Source organism: Larus michahellis, chromosome 6, assembly GCF_964199755.1.
Source record: "Larus michahellis chromosome 6, bLarMic1.1, whole genome shotgun sequence".
Lineage (NCBI taxonomy): Eukaryota > Metazoa > Chordata > Aves > Charadriiformes > Laridae > Larus > Larus michahellis.
In genome coordinates, this window is record NC_133901.1 from 50,057,111 (window position 1) to 50,076,612 (window position 19,502).

At 42.9% G+C, this 19,502-nt stretch overlaps 1 protein-coding gene across 6 annotated transcripts in view; it reads left to right on the forward strand.

The window, feature by feature from the left end:
- Nucleotides 1-19,502, forward strand: part of NDST2 (N-deacetylase and N-sulfotransferase 2) — a 138,672-nt gene that overhangs the window by 71,685 nt on the left and 47,485 nt on the right. For 4 of the 6 annotated variants that reach the window (XM_074592983.1, XM_074592981.1, XM_074592986.1 and 1 more), the window contains one exon: nucleotides 12,476-12,536. The exons of 1 other annotated variant lie outside the window; for it this stretch is intronic. The gene's annotated coding sequence lies outside the window, so the exon portion shown is untranslated. Of the gene's footprint in view, nucleotides 1-1,475; nucleotides 1,535-12,475; nucleotides 12,537-19,502 lie in introns of those variants that run through there. One more of the 6 variants, XM_074592985.1, reaches the window with a different exon arrangement.

Below are 19,502 nucleotides of genomic sequence, written 5' to 3' on the forward strand. Positions count from 1 at the left end.
TATCCCTGTCTTCAGAGCTCCAGGCAGGCCTTGCTTTCTTGCGTTGCCTTGGTTATAGAGCTGTCCTGTGCTACAGAGGATGCTGGTGAATGGGGGGAAGGAGGATCTGCTGGCAGAGGATGATAGAGAGAAAAGTCCTGGGCAGAGTCCTTTCCTAGGAAGCTGTATTTCCACTTCTGGCAGTGTCTTCAGTTGTGAAAAATAATGTGCTGTGTGATGGGGAACTGGCGTAGCAAGGAGGTGTAGGACAGTTCCTATGTTTACAGCAGCTAGGTGTGTGATGCAGTGTGTGGAGACTTTATTTTGCCGGCGCTGGGTGCCCCTAGGCCTTGTTTGTCAACATGGCTGTGAGCGTGGGTTCTCCACTGTCCTCTTCAGTTCATCTGTCTGAGGGAGCTGTTGCCTCCCTCCGAGCTTCGCTGGGGTCAGGGAAGGATCGAGATGATGTAACTTGTGTTTTTATTTACGTGGGGGCCGGGGAGAGGGCTGCCCAGTTTGTAAGAACTTTATTGTGATGGAGTAACTCTCCTCTTGAATGGTTGCAAATGGTACATCTGCATGAGAGATGGCAAAGCAGGCCAGCAGCCGGAGCCGAGCAGTGCACAGGCCCTGTGTGGGCAGGGAGTCGGGAGAGGGCCGCGCTCCCTCCGCATGGCTGCCTCCAGCCCGTTGGGCATTGGGAGCTCCTTGTGCCTGTGCTTCCGCCGGAGCGGCGGGGGGCGAGCCCTGCCTCCTCCCCACTGCTCCACCAGGTCGCTAATGAACTCAGCGGGAAAAGACAAAATGCAGTTCATGAATAGCTGTACAGTCCCCTTTCTCCCGCCCACCCCGCACTCTGTCCTGGGAATGTGCTGCCCACACAGTGACCAGAGAGGAATCTGGAGGCATTTGCAAGATAATGCCATATCAAATGTTCCATTCTCACACTTTCTTCTTGCATTTTCAAAACTGTTTACATATTTCCTTTCAGTTTGCATGAATAAGCACATTACTCTGAGACTAAAAAGGGGGAAATGCAGTTGCAAATGTGCAAAGCCACATAACTGTAATAAATTGCTGTAATTACATATGGTGTGTTTAGTTTCTGGAAGCCTATTGTGCATTACTGCCTCCAACAAGTAGCCTTTCCTGTTTGCTTGCTGCTGTTTACCAGGCTGGCCGTCTTCCCAAAGTAAACCTCATCCAAATCCTCCACTTGACAGGCGTTCACCGAGAGCCTTTTTGATCCTCAAATGCTCAATGTCATCTTGGATGTCTGCTGTGGCAGACAGCAAGAGGTAGAAACTCGGTTTTCTCCTCAGCAATTTGGTGTCTTACCATATTTTTAAGTAGTATGTTTTTCATCTGGTTTATGATGTTTTTAGAAAGATATAAAGTTACAGCTCAAGTAGAGTTGTCTCACTTGCGAATACAGTTTCAGCCAACTAATTAAGCACAGGTGGAGGTCATTTATATCACCCTCCTCAGACCGTCACAGCTCCTGGGTACTTGAGCAGTGCTGTTGAACGCTTTTCTGTAGTTACTGTTTTTCCTGGTAAGTGCCAAGTTCTTTCTGTTTTCCTTTCCTTTACTATTTGGGAGGATGGGAAGGTGTGCTGTCAAAGTGCTTTGGCTTCTTTATTTTTGGATGATAAAAGCTACAGAAGCATAATTATGTTATTTTTAGTGCTGGCTAAATAGTATTTCTCACTCTCTGTTCTTGTCCACCATTGGCTGTATTTGACCTATTGGTTTTTGTTTCAGTCTAGAAATTAATATGCTTTTTAACTCTTTCACCTCTTGTAAGGTAGATAGTTTTGGAGTTACTAAACTTAAGTTATTCCCTGTGACGATCAGGAACAATTTAAGTTGTTGGGCAGTATGAGAAAAGGTTTTACTTTGAAGACTTTCAACTTGAAGTTGAAAAGGAGGCGGCAAAGATTAAAGGGAAGCTTTTCTACTTTCTGTTGATGTTTTTCCCTATCTGCAGTGGGGAAAAACTGTTCAGTACTGTTGGGATTAAACGCAGAGAAGAACTGACAATAAAACTTTCTCTTCCTCTGGAAAGAAATGATATTTCAGAAGGTTCAGAGTCAATTTGGAGAGCTAAAACAACCCTTCATATTACGGTGGCCTGTCTGTGCCCGTCATACCCCTAGCCTTCTCTGAGGAGCTCCAGCAAAGCCAGACAAAGTGATCCGAAGTGTCTAGAAATAACCTTTCTGCAGGCTTTCCACAGCTGGGAGACTGACAGCGTTCATTTGTTCCTCTGCTCATAACTATCTGTGTGTGCAAAAGGGAGATACTTGCTCTTCCTTCCTGAAACTTTCTGTGTAGAAGTTGTGATGCTTTCAGGATACGACAACCGGATTAATGAATTCATCAGTCACAATAATCTGATTAAATTGATGGGGGAGAGGGAGCCAGCAGATGAAACAAACAGATTATTTTAAGATATATGAGATATCCAATTAGCGACTGACTCACTCAGTATTGAAATGGAAGTGTTGCACAAGAGATTTACTGGTAACCAACGTAATAAATTATACTATATGGTTTTTTATCTTAAGAGAAAGGCTCACATACTGTTACAGGGACCTGTAAATAAAACAGTGGCAGAGTATTACATGTAAGAAATATGAGGTATATATTACTTTATACTTTTCTAAATATGCAGATATGTGTGTATGTGCATTTTTTTAGGTAATGGACTAGGATACGGACAGTACTAGGGAGAGATTGGCATGGATTTTAAGCCTTGTACAGGTACTTTTACCAGGACCTGGTGAATGTGTTTTCAGGCATATAGGAAACAGACTTGAGTAGAAAGGGAGTTACTTTGTGTCGCTGAGGTTTCAGGGACAATCCCCTAGAGTACAGAGATAATGGAGGGGAAGCTTTCTGTCAGAGAGCATATGTTTTTGTGACGATTACACTGTGTATAGATTAGGACTTTTGTGAGGGAGGGAATGGGAAGATGTGCTTGGAACATAGGACCATCTGCCAGTACCTTGGCATAGTCATTTCAATAATGAGAAGCTTATTAGCTTGAGTCCAGCTGAGATAGACCAGACAGGCAGCAAAAGGGACAGAAAACTGTCATCCAGCTGTCATTGAAACAGGGAAGAGATGGCTCTGATAACCTGTAAAATCTGATTTTGTTAAAAGTGCTATTCTTGTTCTGCTTGGTAAGAAGGCATCCGTCGTCTTGTTGCTGAAAAACTGTTTTCCTTAATTTTGTGATGCAATATAGCACGTCCTTTGGTAGGGAAAATATATAACTGAGGGTGAGCTGGCATTGATAAGAAGGTGCTAGGAGAAAAGGAAAGAACAATGATTTTTAGTGTGAAGTTGTTTTTGCATCAAATGACTGCCTTTTCCCTTTCGTAAACACTTGAAGGTGCCCTGTATTGAATGTTGGATATTTAATATTTGTGGTGACAAAGGGTGACACTTGGAAGACACAACTTTGAAAGTGTCAAAGTCGCAACCCTGGCTATGCCAGCAACTTCACAGAGTGCATGGTCTGGCCTGTGCTCCGTGTGAGGTAAAAAGTCAGAGGGGGTGCTCTGGGCGGGCACAAAGTAGTGCTCCAGAGAAAAAAAAGGCAGTGGTTAGGATCCTGTGAACTCTGTTCCTGCGGCCTCACACTCCTGATTCTGCTGCTGACATAGTAAGTGTCCAAGCTTGCGCTCTGTTCCTCAGTTTTACTGTCCTGTAAATCAGAAAAATTGTACTTAGCCTGTTTTAGAGAACTTTGCTATTATTCTGTTGACACAACACTTAAATGCTACTGCATTTAAACAGCTCCGTTTTTTCTTTGGCAGTTGAGTCAGACTTGAGTCGGGGTGAGGGTGAGATGGCAGAGCCTTTGCCCAGAGAAAATGGTGGTTAGAAGTACAAAGTGTTTGGAGTGTTGGTATTTGGGAAATTATTTCCCTTTTGTCTGGTTTTATACCTTTCAGGTTGGACTGGTAGTTAAGCTGAAGGGAAGGAATAAGAAAAAAATGTTTCCCATGAAAAGCACTATAATCTGCAACTGCCTAGGTCCACAGGAACGAGGATGTGTTCAGGACACTGTGCAAGAGTGTTATGCAGTTCACCAGCAAGATGGTCTGGTAAATAAGGCTTGACAAGGGCAATTTCTGTTTGCACTGCTAGGATAAAAAAGGCAGTTTCCCTTGACATTTTTGCTGATTTATGAGGTAACTCAGATGGGGCATTGTCTCTGACTTTGTCTATTCCAAATCTGTTGAAACAAAAGGAACATGTATTTTCAAAAAATTAGTAGAAAAATATAGCTTAGGAGTGTCAAAACACCTAAGCAGAGTGAGCCTTAAACTGAAAGGGGTTTGGTTAGTCATCCGCTTTGCAAATTCTCTTTTTGTATTGAGAAGGGGAGAAGATTAGTGAGATGAAAATCTATGTTATTACAGAGATAAGAATGGGTTATGGCTGGGTCCCAAAGGAGAAAGAAGTTTTTTAATATTATTTAAAAAACCCAACCCTTTGCTGTGATTCATGTGTAATGCTTAGACAGTTCCATGCCAAAAAAATAATTATAATACTGTACAGTATGGTGATTATATACATAAATGTATGTACAAATACTGGCACAACATAAATTTAAATCCTGAGCCTGTGCTTGTTGAATTCAGTGGAAATACTTCTGACGGTTGTGACAAGCAATAGATCAGATTCTCACACTGACATGTAAATGTGGTCTAAAACTCAAAATGAAGCTTCTACTTTTGCGTAATTTTTTTCTACCTGCCTTAAAATGGAGCAGTTGATTTAAAGTCTTAAAAAAAATTTGTCCTGCACACCAGACCCTGCTGTGTTTCATCTACTGAAACACTGTTTGGTAGTATCCTACAGCGATAATATTCAATTGCCATGTCGCATACTTTTTAAACTGACAGTTCATGTATTTTCTCTCTCAAGTAGTGGAAGAGTACTGTTGGTCCCACAAGGGCATGGTAGGTCAGGGGTTTGGCTCAGTCTACAAGTCTAAAAGGCTTTGCACTTAGTAAAGTCATAAAGAAGCCTCCAGCTGGCTGGATGCCTCTCTTAAAAACACAAGTGTGGCCTTATTCCGAAATGATGCTCAGGCGAAGCTGCGTATGCTTCAGGCTCTTGGGATGAGAGAGGAGTGGGAGGGGGGCCTTCACTGATGTTCCAGTGAAGCCAGGAAAGTTAGATATTTGCATGAAAACACAGGGAATTTAATCACTGATTGACTCAGAATCGCTGTGAAGGAGTAGAATAAGACAGGGGAAGAGAATGAAGGCAGGCAGAAGAGAGCTTTTAACTTGAGGTATGAAAAGAAATTAAGAAGGGAGGTAGAAATTTTCATCTCATTGCAATCACAAGACCTCGCTTAGCTATTGATGTGAACTATGAAGTTGTGGAGCTCCATACAGTGTTTTCCTTCCAGCAGCAAAGCACAGGGCTGAGTGCCTGCATAGGGAGTGTTATGTACAGCTTTGCTTTAGTGCCTTTCTGGGTCAGTGACTCTCAAACAATGCCGCACAGAGCTGCTTTAGTCGCGCTTCCATGAGTCAATCTGTAAGTACTGACACTTCTCCCTGATCATAACCCAGTGTCCTACAGAATCTGCAGGCTTTTTTGACTACTAATCTCAAAGCACTTACGGTGTTCCTTGAACTCAGGTTGGTTGATCATGTGTACCCTTTTTTGGATGCCATTCTTCCTGACAATTCAACCACAGTCAGATTTTTAACTTCAAAAGACCAAGTGAAAGGATGTGGCCAAGTCCTTGCACCTGTAGCATTGAAAGAACTGATACTCCTCTCCTCGCATTGTTCTGGCACTACTCTCTCAGTAGCCACAATCTGTAGCGTTGTCTCATGGAAAATAAAGAGAAAAAAAATTACTGGTTCATGCAAAGATTTTTTTCCAGGCATAATGAACAATAGGATCAAGCAGCTGCATCATCTATATTCTTTTAAAATGGATTTGTGTAGCAGGTTGTTTTACCTCTGCATCCCAGAAAATATAAAGGAAGAGGGATGGTAGGCAGAGTGAAAATAGTGCATTTAAATATTCTTCCAAACAAGTTCATATGATAGTGGAGACTTCTGTGGACAGATCATGTATCTATTTCCATTAGTGGGAAGGTTTGGTGATGATTTGAGTGTTTATATAGCCAACCTCTGTGGTGATAGGGAGCCCCCAGGGAGGAGGGAACAGTCTGTTCAACATTTGTGCGTTCCTCACCAGCTGACTGCACCTGCAGCCTTCGCCATCAGTGGCTGGGTATAGAGGCGCAGAGGCGTTTTGGAAAGCAGTAGCAGTGAGGAGCAGGGCATGAGAAAACTGTGGGGAAAGAGAAAACAAGCTATCATACCTGAAAGCGAGGGAAAGATCCTGAAGATACGTGTCTGTTTCTGAGCATTGGCTAAGCTGAATTTGGGGCTGAACATTGGCTAAGCATGTAAAAGGTAATGGGGTAAGAAGTTTTGATTTCTTCTTTCCCCTCATCCCCCTGAAATTGTGAATTATTTTTACCTCTTCTCTCTGTTTCCATGTATGCAAATTTCCTTCCTCTCACCTACTGAAAAAGGCAAAGTGCACCTAATAAAACAGGTGTGGATACAGCCGATCTGCTAACAACTCTTATCCTTTCACAATTTGGCTTCAAGATATCATATTTATTCTTCCAGATTTTGATTTCATTCAGCTTTGTGCTTTTACATCCAGGAAGAAGCCCTATATCTGTAATTTTTATTTGGTTTATTGGATGGAGTATCTCTTCTCATTATGTATCTCTTCTGTACAGCCAGCTGTGCTATGGTCACTCACTGGGCACCTTGGAAGTTATTACTATAAACCTCAAAGCGCGTACAAGGAAAGCTGTTTAAACAGCACATTAGAAATGAATTATGGACAAAACTCCATTTTCTTTATTGCAGCGTGTCTTTACAGTCATATCAAACATGTGTTTTATACCTTTTATTTGGGTATAGATCATTGGCTTTATTCATTTTCCCCTTTTTAGAAAATGAGCAATGTTAATTTTAGTTTTAATTAGTTCCTTGATGGGGGTGAATCATAAGTTGGAATTGCTGATTCATAACATTGTAGGCACATTTGTGAGGTTGAGTTTATACTTTGTTTTTTCCCCTGCATCATCTTTGGTATTGGAGGAATCTCCTCTGCAGTGGAGAGTGCACCGCACTTTATGATAAAAGACAGAGACAAATGTAAGCATACGGAGCCTGAAGAGACAACACTGTCCAGATCAAATATTGACAATGATAAATGAAAAATGTAGAGAAGAAATTACATGGACTTAAAGTCAGCAAGCTTCTGACTTAATTTGCTTTATTTAACAGAGGAATGACCCTCTTCCTCTTGAAATTCTCCATGGTAGCTCTCATTTCACTGTAAATTGGGGGTCACCATTTAGGCAGAAAGCCTTTACATAGCTTTCTGTTGACATGAGGTTCATTCCTGTGGGATTTGGGCTCCTAGGTGTTTTCAGGCTGTCTGTCTGGAAAACTAACATATCATTGCCTTTCATTAGTCTGGTTATTTGTTTGCGCTTTTTTTTTAAATGCTATTTTTCTCAAGATAACGGTGGCTTTATGACTGGTATAGGGGAGATAAGGCATTGCTTTGTCTGTGTGAGCCATGGTTTATTAGGACCGAGGAAAGTACCAAATTAGGTGTGTTTACTTCTTTTCGGTGCTCTTAATTTTCAATGCTTCAGGGAGGAGTAGCCTAAACAAGCCATGAGCAGAATTGTTTAAATTATCTGAATGGGGTGAAAGGTTTAAATACTGTGCTCTGCGTCTTTAACCCAGTAAGTCAGGGAATGCTCAATGCTATCAACTTAATTACAGCATTGCTGTCAGGAGGCGGTGGCTCTGTGGCAGGATGGAAACTGACAATCTTTTACGATCTATCTGTATAATACATAAATCGTACTTTTTCCTTATTCAGGACGATTCTTTACTCATTGAGGAACAGTCAGAAACAAAGGGGGGGTAAAAGAGAGAACTGTAGCAATGGAAGCTCATCAGCTGAGAAAGCTGTTTCCTTCCTACTTGTGTGATGAGAGCAGAAAGCAAAAGAGAACAAGGGGAGATCTTTTCCTAATATTTCAGTTGTAATCATTCCCCCATTTTTTACAGATTTTTTTCTCTTCTCACAAACTTGGCATGATTTTAGCTGCTGGGCTGCAGCATTGGGAAGAAGGTCGTTACTGATGTCTTTTTCCCCATTGGCCTTGATGTTAATGGGTTTGCTTTTTTGCCTGGTGGGAGACATACAGCTAGCTGATAGCAGGAGAGAAACGGACAGGGGCAAAGACCGATAGCATTACGGTTTTAACACTTCACTGCTTGCAATGGCCTTTCTGAAAATTGGACTGCTGGAGCAGTCAGGGTCATGGGCATTTCAGAGTGGCACGGCTGCAAGCAAGCGCAGTCATGCTGATGGCAGACGGGGTCTGGGCCACATGCCTTCCATGCCATGAATAGGCTTATAGGGAGGAATCCTTTCCTTTGTTGTGTGCAGACAAGGTGACGCCACATACGGACATGCAAGATCTGAAGTAGGACGTTGGCTGAATGATGAACCCCATTCTAAGCCATTTGCTTTACATTATCGAACTGATGTTTCTCCTTCCTCAGGTGGCTCTGCCTTTTTCTTCTGTTTGTACAAGAGGGAGGCAAGGAATTTAAGAGATCGCTTCTAGAATTTTGAAAATGAGACTGCTTTCTCAGAAATATGAATTTACTTAGGAGTTTCACTGAGTCTCAGAAACCATTTCCCTTCTCAAACCAGTTTTGATGGATGCACATGAGTGACCCATAAAGGAGCTATATGTGTTAAGGTAATCTGTTTTGATGGCAGATGTCCTTGATTAAGTGTTTCAAGTAATATCCTTGCTGCCTAGTTTCCCTTTCTTTCACTTCCTTGAAGATCCTGACAGGGAATGCAGTTTTCTCCATGGTGCATCTTTCTTGAGCATTTGCAGTTTCTGACAGTGACTTTTTCTGATAATTGTTCTTGGTTTCACTCTTTCCCACATATCTCTATGCCTTGTCTCTCCCCCTTCTCTATGTACATTTTTCCCTTTTTTCCTGTTTGATTGCTGCATTCCATCCATCCTTCCTCCCTGTACCCGCTAAAAGTCACCTCTGTCTTTGCGCTGTGTTGTCGTTGTGCAGCTTTGAACTGTAAAGCTACACAGCTCTTTTAGTGGTGCTGTAAATTCTTTGTTATCCAGAAAGAAATGCGAACCTCAGATGATTGCGGTTTTTATTCTCTATTTTATTATTTCACAGAAATTAACTAAAAATCTCCACCATTTACGAAGCAGGACTTTATACTCTCTGTTCGTGTCCCTGTAAATCTTTTCATATTTTGCCTATATCAAGCTACCTTCTATGTTTTCCCAATGTATGCTTTATCATTATATATTTTCACTGTGCTTCTGATATGAGCTTTTAAAATTGTTATTATTTTTAAACTCAGGACTGCCATGTTTCTCTGGTGTAATTACTACAGAGACTTACAGCATAGAACTGTTGTCTATCTAGTTGTGACTTGGATTGTTTGCCCAGACTGAGGATAAGATCTTCATGGGAAAATAGTTCTACTTCATTGAGCTCCCGTGTGACCACTGTTATTCTGACTAAGTGGACCCTGTTGTATTTGATTAGTGTAAATATTAAGGTTTTTGTGCTCAGAAAAACTAAGGACCCTTCTCATTTTCCTGAAAGCTGTTTTATCTTGTAATGGTGAAGGGGACCACACACATGGTCTAGTATGTGTCCTGGGCGTTCCAGACAGCATCTGTTACACTCAGGTTTGGCCTTCTTTCCAGAGTAAAAAGTAAAGTGAAACTTCCAGTGTGGCTGGTGTTTAAAGAAATAAAACTGTCAGGAATATAAATGTCATTGCTTATTGAGTCTTCATACGGCACACACCCTGACTAATGGGAGCTCCTGCAGGAGCCTGCATGGCCGGTGCACAGGCTCCTGAGCTTTCCCACTCTGCTGTTACGGCTGGTAAATTTGAAACTAAATACAAACATGGGAAAAGATACGATGCTCCTAGAGTTAATGACGTCTTTCCAAAATAGCTTAATTGTGTGCTAGGCAGAGGTTCATTTCCATTAGTAAATGCTTTGATGCCTAGAGATGAAATGTGGTGCTGCCTTCTCCGTTAAGCATTTGGGAGGTGGTGTTTAGCAGCTGTTGATAATGGTGGTAACGCGTGCTTTGAGCTGAGGGCTTTCCAAACATGCAAATCTGTTTGCTTCTCACGGGCAACACAGGCAGTTGAGTACGTATCGAGAAGGGAAATGGTAGATTGTTAGGCAAGGTTTTTACCACCTTACTTAGCTTTCTGTGGAAATGACAGCAGTGTCATCACTTTACTGTTGCTTTAAACTACACCTTTACTTTAAGGTTCTTTAAAATAAATCTTGCAGTGAAATCCAAATTGGCTGTTCTTTGTGTTTCATCACTGTTACCCCATGCAACTAGTGTTAAATTCTTCCTCTCTTCTTATCCTGCGCTGTTGTGTTTCTGTGTCTATTGATTGTAACGTGCCTTAGTGGAAAACTGTGGGACTGCAAAGAGCAGCAGTCTCTTTACCTCATTGATGTAACTGTTTCTGAGCTTCTGTAAGTGTGAGCAAGTTGCATTTTTAAAAGCTGAAGAGAAAGTTATTTGTAACTCATGTTCCTCTTTGAGTGTCTCCCCTGCATTTGTAATCTGTTGATCCATTTGTGGTTTTTCTTCAAGTCCGCTGGAAAGTAAAACCAATTAGACCAGAGTGATACTCCATCTTGGTCCAAGTCGCCGCTTTGGTAATAGTTTGCATCAGAAAGTGCAAGATATTTTGCAGTGAAACATCGGGGGACAGCCAGCCCCTATGGGAAACTTATTTTAAATGCCATTAGTTGGATGTTGGTGAATCTGTTTGTGTGGGTCTTAATGACTGCTGTGGGGTATGTGAGTCTTATCCACTGCCATTGTATACTTTCTATTAATAATTAACCTCCTAATTTGATTGTTTTTCTCAGTGAGTTTCACTGGATTGCCAGAGTTCTGTGAAAAACATTTCTTTAGTTGTCTGTTTCTTTTACAGTGACATCAAACATTCACCCCTTTTGTAGTTTAGTTGTTTTGCTGTTGCACCTGACTGTTTTGATGTTTACCCTGGTGTGTTGGAATCTGTGGAGGCCAGGCGTGCAGGGCTTCTCATTCTGCCATCTCAAACTGTGAAGAAACGTAAGAATTTGGGATCAAAATAAAAATGGAAAGTCGTGTGCTGAGGAAGGGTAGGTCCTTTTCATCTAAACTAATCTTTATCTAACCAGAAAAAAGGAAAAGAGAAAATTTTGCTCTAGTTGTTAATTTGCGAGGAAGGCAGTGAGCTGGGCGTGTTTAGTTATATTTACAGGCAGCACAAGTGTGATTCTTATTTGTTTACTAATTGGCTGTAGAGGTATTAAAGATTATTGGAAACTCAAAGGTCAGAGTTCTTGCTGAATCAAGGTGTGTGTGAGCTGGAAAGCTACAGGAGAGTACTTGTGTGTCTCAGACACAGCTGATGTGGAAGAGCAGCCTTTAGAGGCTGTCTGACAGGTACGGTAAAATTACCCTTTTAGCCCCGACCCTGTTCTAACCTGTGCCCTCCCTCGGGGTTTTGGTGACTCTGCTGAGACGCTCTCACTGGCAGACTGCTCTCTGTGTGTGTGTTTGCCTCTGTGTGTGTGTGTGTGCGTGTGTGTACAGACAAAGTTTTCCTGAGCTTCAGTCAGCTTCACAAAGTACTTTCATCTGTGTGATCACTAGCCAGGTAGAGGGGTGGAGGAAGGGTGTAACTCCATCCTTCAGTGGTTTGTTTTTGTTTCACAGTATTCCTCATGGTCCTGACTCTTTTAAAGGCTTTGGCAATAGACTACTCAGACTTTGTCACACCACTGAAGTTTTACTGAACTGATTTAGCTGTGGCCAAGACTAAAGAGGGTAGCGTCTTATAGTTTGCTTTGTTGGCTCTTTCAAAGGCAATGATATTAATGAACAGATGTGAAAAATCCCATTAGGACTATGCTGGTATGTCCAGTTCTCTCAGCTAATACTGCATTTGCTTGTTCTGTGAACTTTTTTTTTTCTTTGTGGTTTACCTCTAAATCCAGGTTCTTGGTTTGTTGGTTGGGTTTTTCTTTTCCGTGCACTTGTCATTTCTCATCTTGCCCTACTCTTTCTCACTCTTGCACAACTGAGCCTGCTGCAGTGCAACCCTACATCATCGTCTAGTTGGCTGTTGTCCTGGCCTCGCTCTGTCCTCATGCCATGGTTAGTGTAATGTAATCATTACCTTTGGTTCTGGAGAGCGAAGGTGCTCCTGCTAAGTAAATGTTTACGAACACTGATGGAGGCTAACATTAGGGAAGAGTGAGAGAAGCACTGTTTAAAGTCTTATTTCTTTTTTATGTATTTTAAAACAGAAAGTTGTTCCTGAGAGAAGCAGCTGATGAGTATTTTTCCTTCACCAGGCTGTGATCAAAGGTAAGTGCAGAATCTTTTGCATTTTTATGGGCTGACATCTCTGGATTTGGTGAGGGGAAGAGCTTGCTTAAGTCCTTTTGAGTGGTCTCATGTCAAAATAAGAGGCAAGGAGTCAGGTAGGAGGAGGAGACTAGACTTGTATGCTGCGGTGTGAAGTTGCACTCCTCCTTCCGCCCCTTAGAATGATTTCAGAGGAAACAATTCCATGTGTCTTGTCTTCAGTTGCACAGTTGTCAGCATGAAGTGGCAGATGAATTAGCTTGGATCAGAAAGGAATTTCTGATGCAGTTCCTGAGTGAGGTAGGACCGGGTGGTTGCTTACTGCTAAATACTACTTTCTTTAAATGGAGTTACTACTTCCATACCTTGTGGGCAAAATCTGGGGCAATGTTGTTCAGTATCCATTAACTCTGCCTTTGAAAAGGAATGGGAAGGATATGGGCTAAAAAGCTTTTAGTTTCAAATTTTGCATTTCACAGACTCTCTGACCTGTGCATAACAGCTGTAAGATCCCTTTGGGAATGACTATATTTACATTGCTCCCAGCATACTGGAACTGCATTCATGACTTATACCCACAGGAAATATCATAAATGTAATTAAAAATAGAAATATTGGGTTGGTCTAAATTCTGTGCTGAAGGAAAGGATTCCTACTTTTTTCGCCTTAGTTCTGTCTGGATGAATAGTGAGGGAAGGTTATTCTTGTGGAGTTTATTTAGGACATATGTTTGAATACTGCACTCTAATGTAGCAAAAAAGCACCAGTCCTGTTGAGGTGCCTGACACAAAACTTGCAGAGATTGAGGCTCCTATGACATTTATGGATTTCAGGTGCTGCAGTACTTGCAAAAAGGCCAATCCCGTCTTCAGAGTGGAAGTTCCTGCAGTCAGTGTGGTGGAAGAGGGATGATGTGATAAAGTCTTGCCTCCATTGAAAGGTCCCTAGAGTCTTTGCTTGGAAAGAACAGAGATTATTTGGTTTTGTGTGTGTGCTGGAGAAGTCTGGTTGAAATGCTTTTTCGTGCCTTGAAGAGTGTTCTCTGTCATACAGATACCTCAGATTGCTTGATACAAGCAGACTGTTAGGGCTTCAGCTGTGCATAAAATGAGGGCAAAAAATGACAAATGAGGATGGAATGGCACATTCCTTATGCAAGTAGACTGGGTTTATAAAAAGGAAATTGCAGGAGGTGGAGTTCCAACGTACAGAAACTCGGGTGGTGAGGAAAGGTGGACATGCTAAAACGAGGACTTCAGACTCTTTGAGTCCTACACACAGTACAGCTCTAAACTTCCACTGTCTGTCAACCGGAGGCTGAACTTTAACCCTAATTTTCCTGGGAAGCCATAGACAAGTTTGATACTGTTGTCCAAATGAAAGATTTCTCCCAAGGATGGTCTCTATGCAGCTCACACTTTCTTTTGGCAGCTCCTCCCCAAGCCCACTCACAGTGCAGCTCTATGCTTTCTCTCAACCCTAACCCTGAGTTTTCTGGAGACACATAGGCAAGGGTCCACAGGCATTAGTCAGATAAAAGGATTTTGAAGGTCTGGAAAAGAGGTAGGACCTACGTAGCTGCTGTGCCCTTGTTTTCATAGCTCATATTTCCAGTGTGATTCAAATAGTAAATCTTGTCTCCTGTAAACTTTTTGTTGTCAATTTTGCAGGTGTGATTTGCAGAGACTAAGAAAGGAGCAAAAATAACTTGAAACACGTGATAAAGGGTTTTATACTTGCAGTAGAGGATTAGGGTTGTAATAGAAGCCAGGGCTTCTACTCAAGAGTAGAAACAGAATCAATTAAACAAAAACTTGGGATGAAGTAGAATGAGTGTAATGACGACATTAGCATTCTGTCCAGCTTGAATAGATGTGTAATTCCAGAGACACTTGGTGTAATATTCACATGAGAAATTGATAAATATTTATAATAAGTGAGGGAGTGAAAATATTAGTGGAATGCTTCATATATTCTACTAATGTCGATGTATATGTGACATTATGGCTAGAACGGCAAAGGGAGAAGAATGTTTGATTTCAGGTACAGCCAGAGTAAATTGCTACTGCACCTTTGATTTCATTGGCACAAAGGCTAGGAAATGGGGAAAGACAGCAAAAAATGTAGAAACGATAGCAGGTTGAGAGGGGACCATGTAGTAGAATATATAGCCAGGTAGGCTACATAGAACCCATTTCACTGTACACAAAAGTAAGAGTTATTGGAAACCGTAAGTTATTGTTACTACCTTAAAAGTGGACTTTGGGCTTTCTTTGTGCTAACCCATCCTTAGCAATTCTTACTGGTTAATAATGTTTTAATGTTTCCTGCAATGAGATGCCTGTGCCTACCACCTTTGGAAGAAGGGTCAGGCAACTCAGGAGGAGTACAGAGATCTCGTTAGGTTATACAGAGAGAAAATTAGGAAGGCAAAAGCCCAGCTGGAGCTCAACTTGGCCACTAACATTAAAGACAACAAAAAAAGTTTTTATAAATACATCGACAAAAAAAAAGCCAGGGAGAATCTCCATCCCTTACTGGATGCGGGGGGGAAAGTTGCAACCAAGGATGAGGAGAAGGCTGAGATACTTAATGCCTTCTTTGCCTCCGTCTTCAATAGTCAGACCAGCTATCCCCAGGGTGTTCAGCCTCCAGAGCTGGAAGATAAGGATGGAGAGCAGAACAACCCACCCGTAATCCAGGAGGAAGTAGTCAATGATCTGCTTCTACAGCTAGATGCACATAAGTCTATGGAGTCGGATGGGATTCACCCAAGAGTACTCAGGGAGCTGGCGGGAGAGCTCATCAAGCCTCTCTCCATCATTTATCAACAGTCTTGGTCACCAGGGGAGGTACTAGGTGACTGGAGGGTGGCTAATGTGATGCCCATCTACAAGAAGGGTCAGAAGGAGGATCTGGGGAACTACAGGCCTCTCAGCCTGACCTCGGTACCCCGAAAGATCATGGAGAGGATCATCTTGAGTGAGCTCTCACAGCAAGTGCAGGGCAGCCAAGGGATCAGGGCCAGCCAGCATGGGTTTAGGAAAGGGAGGTCCTGCTTAACCAACCTGATCTCTTTCTATGACCATGTGACCCACCTTCTGGATGCGGGGAAGGCTGTGGACGTTGTCTATCTGGACTTTGGTAAGGCCTCTGACACCATCCCCCACAGCATTCCCCTGGAGAAGCTGGCGAATCATGGCATAGACAAGTGTACTCTTCGCTGGGTTAAAAACTGGCCAGATGGCCGTGCCCAGAGAGTTGTGATTAATGGGGTGAGATCCTCTTGGCGGCCGGTCACCAGTGGTGTCCCTCAGGGCTCAGTTCTGGGGCCAGTTTTGTTTAATATCTTTATCAATGATCCGGATGAGGGGATTGAGTGCACCCTCAGTGAGTTTGCAGAGGACACCAAGCTGGGTGGGATCGTTGATCTGCTTGAGGGTAGGAAGGCTCTACAGAGGGACCTGGACAGGCTGGATGATGGGCCAAGGCCAACTGTATGAGGCTTGATAAGGCCAAGTGCCAGGTCCTGCATTTCAGTCACAACAACCCCAAACAACGCTACAGACTTGGGGAAGAGTGGCTGGAAAGCTGCCCGGCAGAAAAGGACCTGGGGGTGCTGGTGGACGGCCAGCTTAACATGAGCCAGCAGTGTGCCCAGGTGGCCAAGAAGGCCAACAGCATTCTGGCTTGTATCAGGAATAGCGTGGCCAGCAGGAGCAGGGAAGTGATGGTGCCTCTGTACTCGGCACTGGTGAGGCCTCACCTCGAGTACTGTGTTCAGTTCTGGGCCCCTCTGTACAAGAGGGACATTGAGGCGCTGGAGCGTGTCCAGAGGAGAGCTACCAGGCTGGTGAGGGGTCTGGAGACCAGGTCATATGAGGAGAGGCTGAGGGAGCTGGGCTTGTTTAGCTTGGAGAAGAGGAGGCTGAGGGGAGACCTCATTGCCCTCTACAGCCACCTGAAAGGAGGCTGGAGAGAGGTGGGTGTTGGCCTCTTCTCCCAGGTGAATAATGACAGGACCAGAGGAAATGGTCTGAAGTTGGGGCAGGGGAGGTTTAGATTAGATATTAGGAGGAATTACTTTACTGAAAGAGTGGTCAGCCACTGGAACGGCCTGTCCAGGGAGGTGGTTGAGTCACCATCCCTAGAGGTATTTAAGAAACGTGTAAATTTGGCACTTCAGGGCATGCTGTAGTGACAGAGATGGTATGGGGTTTTTTTGTGTGTGTATGGTTGGACTCGATGATCTCAAAGGTCCTTTCCAACCATGAAGATTCTATGATTCTATAATTCTATGATTCTATAATATCCCACGGTTAAATTACATAAAAAGTGAGACACTGTTATTTTTGCAGGTTACTTTTCAATAAAACTTTGTTTTACTAGAAGTCTTTATTTTCCTGTGAGATACCTCAACTCTGTTCAGTTGTAGCAGAAGCAGAGGGACAAGTAACGCCTTTTTTCTTCCATTACTTTTTTTTTCTGGTTCCTGTGTCTGTTTTGTTCTGTCAGTTGGTTCTACTTGGTTTTCTTTGCAGTCACCAGTTCTGCATCTCCTTGCCCGAGTCAGGTTATAGTAACCAATCCATCTGAAACTTGTGGAATTGATCTATTGTATAAATGAGGTCCTGTCATTGAAACATCTCCAGGGGTATGCTGGTTTACTTAGATGGTGTGTCTTCATGACATCATGCCACATTTATGCAACAGAGATGAATTCTAGTGCTTGGACAGGATTTGGTCTTAAACATTTTAATTAGTTTATTGGACTGACGTTCAAGAGAACTGGCAAGTTAGTGGTGGATGTTTGCCAGTTAGCGTTTACATCATTTTTAAAGATTGGCTGTTCCTGAAGATGAACCTGTTGAGTATTAAAGATGAATTAAAAAATGAAATAACTGTCTCAAATTGTAGGCACTACTCAGTGTAAAGACTGTGTAAGGCTAGCAACCTGCATGGCAACACCTACTAACCTCATTATCCTTTCCTCCATATAAGCTTACTTTATCCCCAAGTGGGCTTTAGAGATCTTCTGTAAGATCAGAAATGTGAGCACAGCTGAACACAGACAAAAAATTAATTACAAAGCAGAAGGGCACGACTTAGGGTGCTCTGGCAGGGGCATGTTCCTCTCTTCTGAATGTATCATCTATTTGTCAATTGAATGGTTTAACTCTGGCCCTTTTCACACCCTTCTTGCCATGCATTTTAAATGAATATAATCTTACGGTTGGGGAATGCTGTGTTCAGTACATCAAGAGCTTTTTTTCTACTTTAATGTGGAAGACGAAAAGTAACACATTACCATTAAGTTTTCTCCTATAAATGCAAACACATGTTCTTCCTTTCTTTCACCTTCTTCCACAAAATGATTCATGTGCTTATATATTACAAAACTCTAATAGTCTCTCAGATTATATTTTCTGTACCTGTCATTAAAGCTGTTTTTAAAGCTAAGGCCCTCACCAAACTGCCAAGATCTGTCCTAAGGCCACGCTTCAGGGCTTGGAAATCAACTTAGGTTGTGGTTACGGGCAACTTGGAGGGCTTCCCAGAAAGGGCCTGTCCAGTCACCAGTTACAAGAGATTAATATTGTTTCCATTGATTTTTAAATCTGTTTCTGCAATCACTATGCACCAGCCTTTTGTCAGGGCACAGCAAGGGCCAGCAGCTGAGACAAGCCAGGAGGAAAGGGTGACCCCAGCGCAGGCAGTGCCCTCACCGATGGAGCACAGTCCCACAGGCAGAGCTGGGTGCTGGTAACAGGGTCTGTTGACAGTCCCAGGCACGATGGAGCGGTGAGGCTCCATCCAGGAGTTTAAAAGTCAGGGCTGGAGACAAACCTACAGCATGGGTCCAAAGTACACTGAGGACACAGGTCCAAAGACAGGGCTGGATACAAGCTACAGCGTATATATGAAGGGTCTTTCCAGGAGACAAGCTACCTACAGCGTAAGACAGTCCAGGAGACAGGGCCCAGAGGCAGGGCTGCAGACAGGTACACCTGCAGCAAAGTTCAGGCAAAGAGCAAAGGCCCAGGCCTGAGCTTAAATGGGGATGCTGGGACATAGGCAGAGGGGGTGAGTGGAGGTCCCACATGAGACTGGTCTGAACCATTAAGGGCTGATGGTGCCCTCAGGGTCCTGACACCTCCAGCTCCTTAGTGGGACAGATGAAAGGTTGCTTGCTCTGTATGCCATCATCTCTCACAAGTTTTAATGATATAACTGGTACCTGTAACAGAGCCTCTTTGTTTCACAGAAGGGGAAGAAGAGGGTTTTCCCTCATGTGCTTATTCTGACCCCAGAAATTCTTGTCATCCTTCAGATAGGCAATTCATTCCAAACAGGGTGGATGGGTTGGATGATGGCTCACTTGTCTCCTGGTAAAAGAGACAGAGGTATGTTTTTAGGAATACAAACCTTTTATTGTTTTTTGTTTGTTGTTTTTTTCCCCTTAATCCCAAAGTCAACTACAAGTAGACCTTCTCAAGAACTATTCTTGTTTTCTATTTCAGTGGCAAGCCAAAAAAAAAAAGGATAATATGACAGAGCTATTTTTGATTGAATTTCAGGGAGGGTAGATTTCACCAGTGGCAACATAAACGTTCAAGCCAGCTAGAAATTTACCAAAATTTGTGGAAATTAAATGAGCTACCCTGCTACACAAGTCTGCAGGGTCCATCTCCTTTCTCAGCCCCCATCCCTGCCTCAATTCTGGCAATGTTCACGTTAGGCCAGTAAGCTATTGTTGGGTTTAGTTACAGGCTTCCTTGTGCTGTGGAGTGGATCTCTGTTAACCTTAGTTAAAGGGGAAATTCAGAACAGGAAGCCGTTCCTCTGTTAACAAACAGATATTGGCTGGGTTAAATGCATCCTTAAATCTTCTCCTGTCCCTTCTGTGGCTGCTAAAGAGAATGAGAAGTTTTCCCTCCTCCCGTGATGATCCCCAGAAAATCTGCT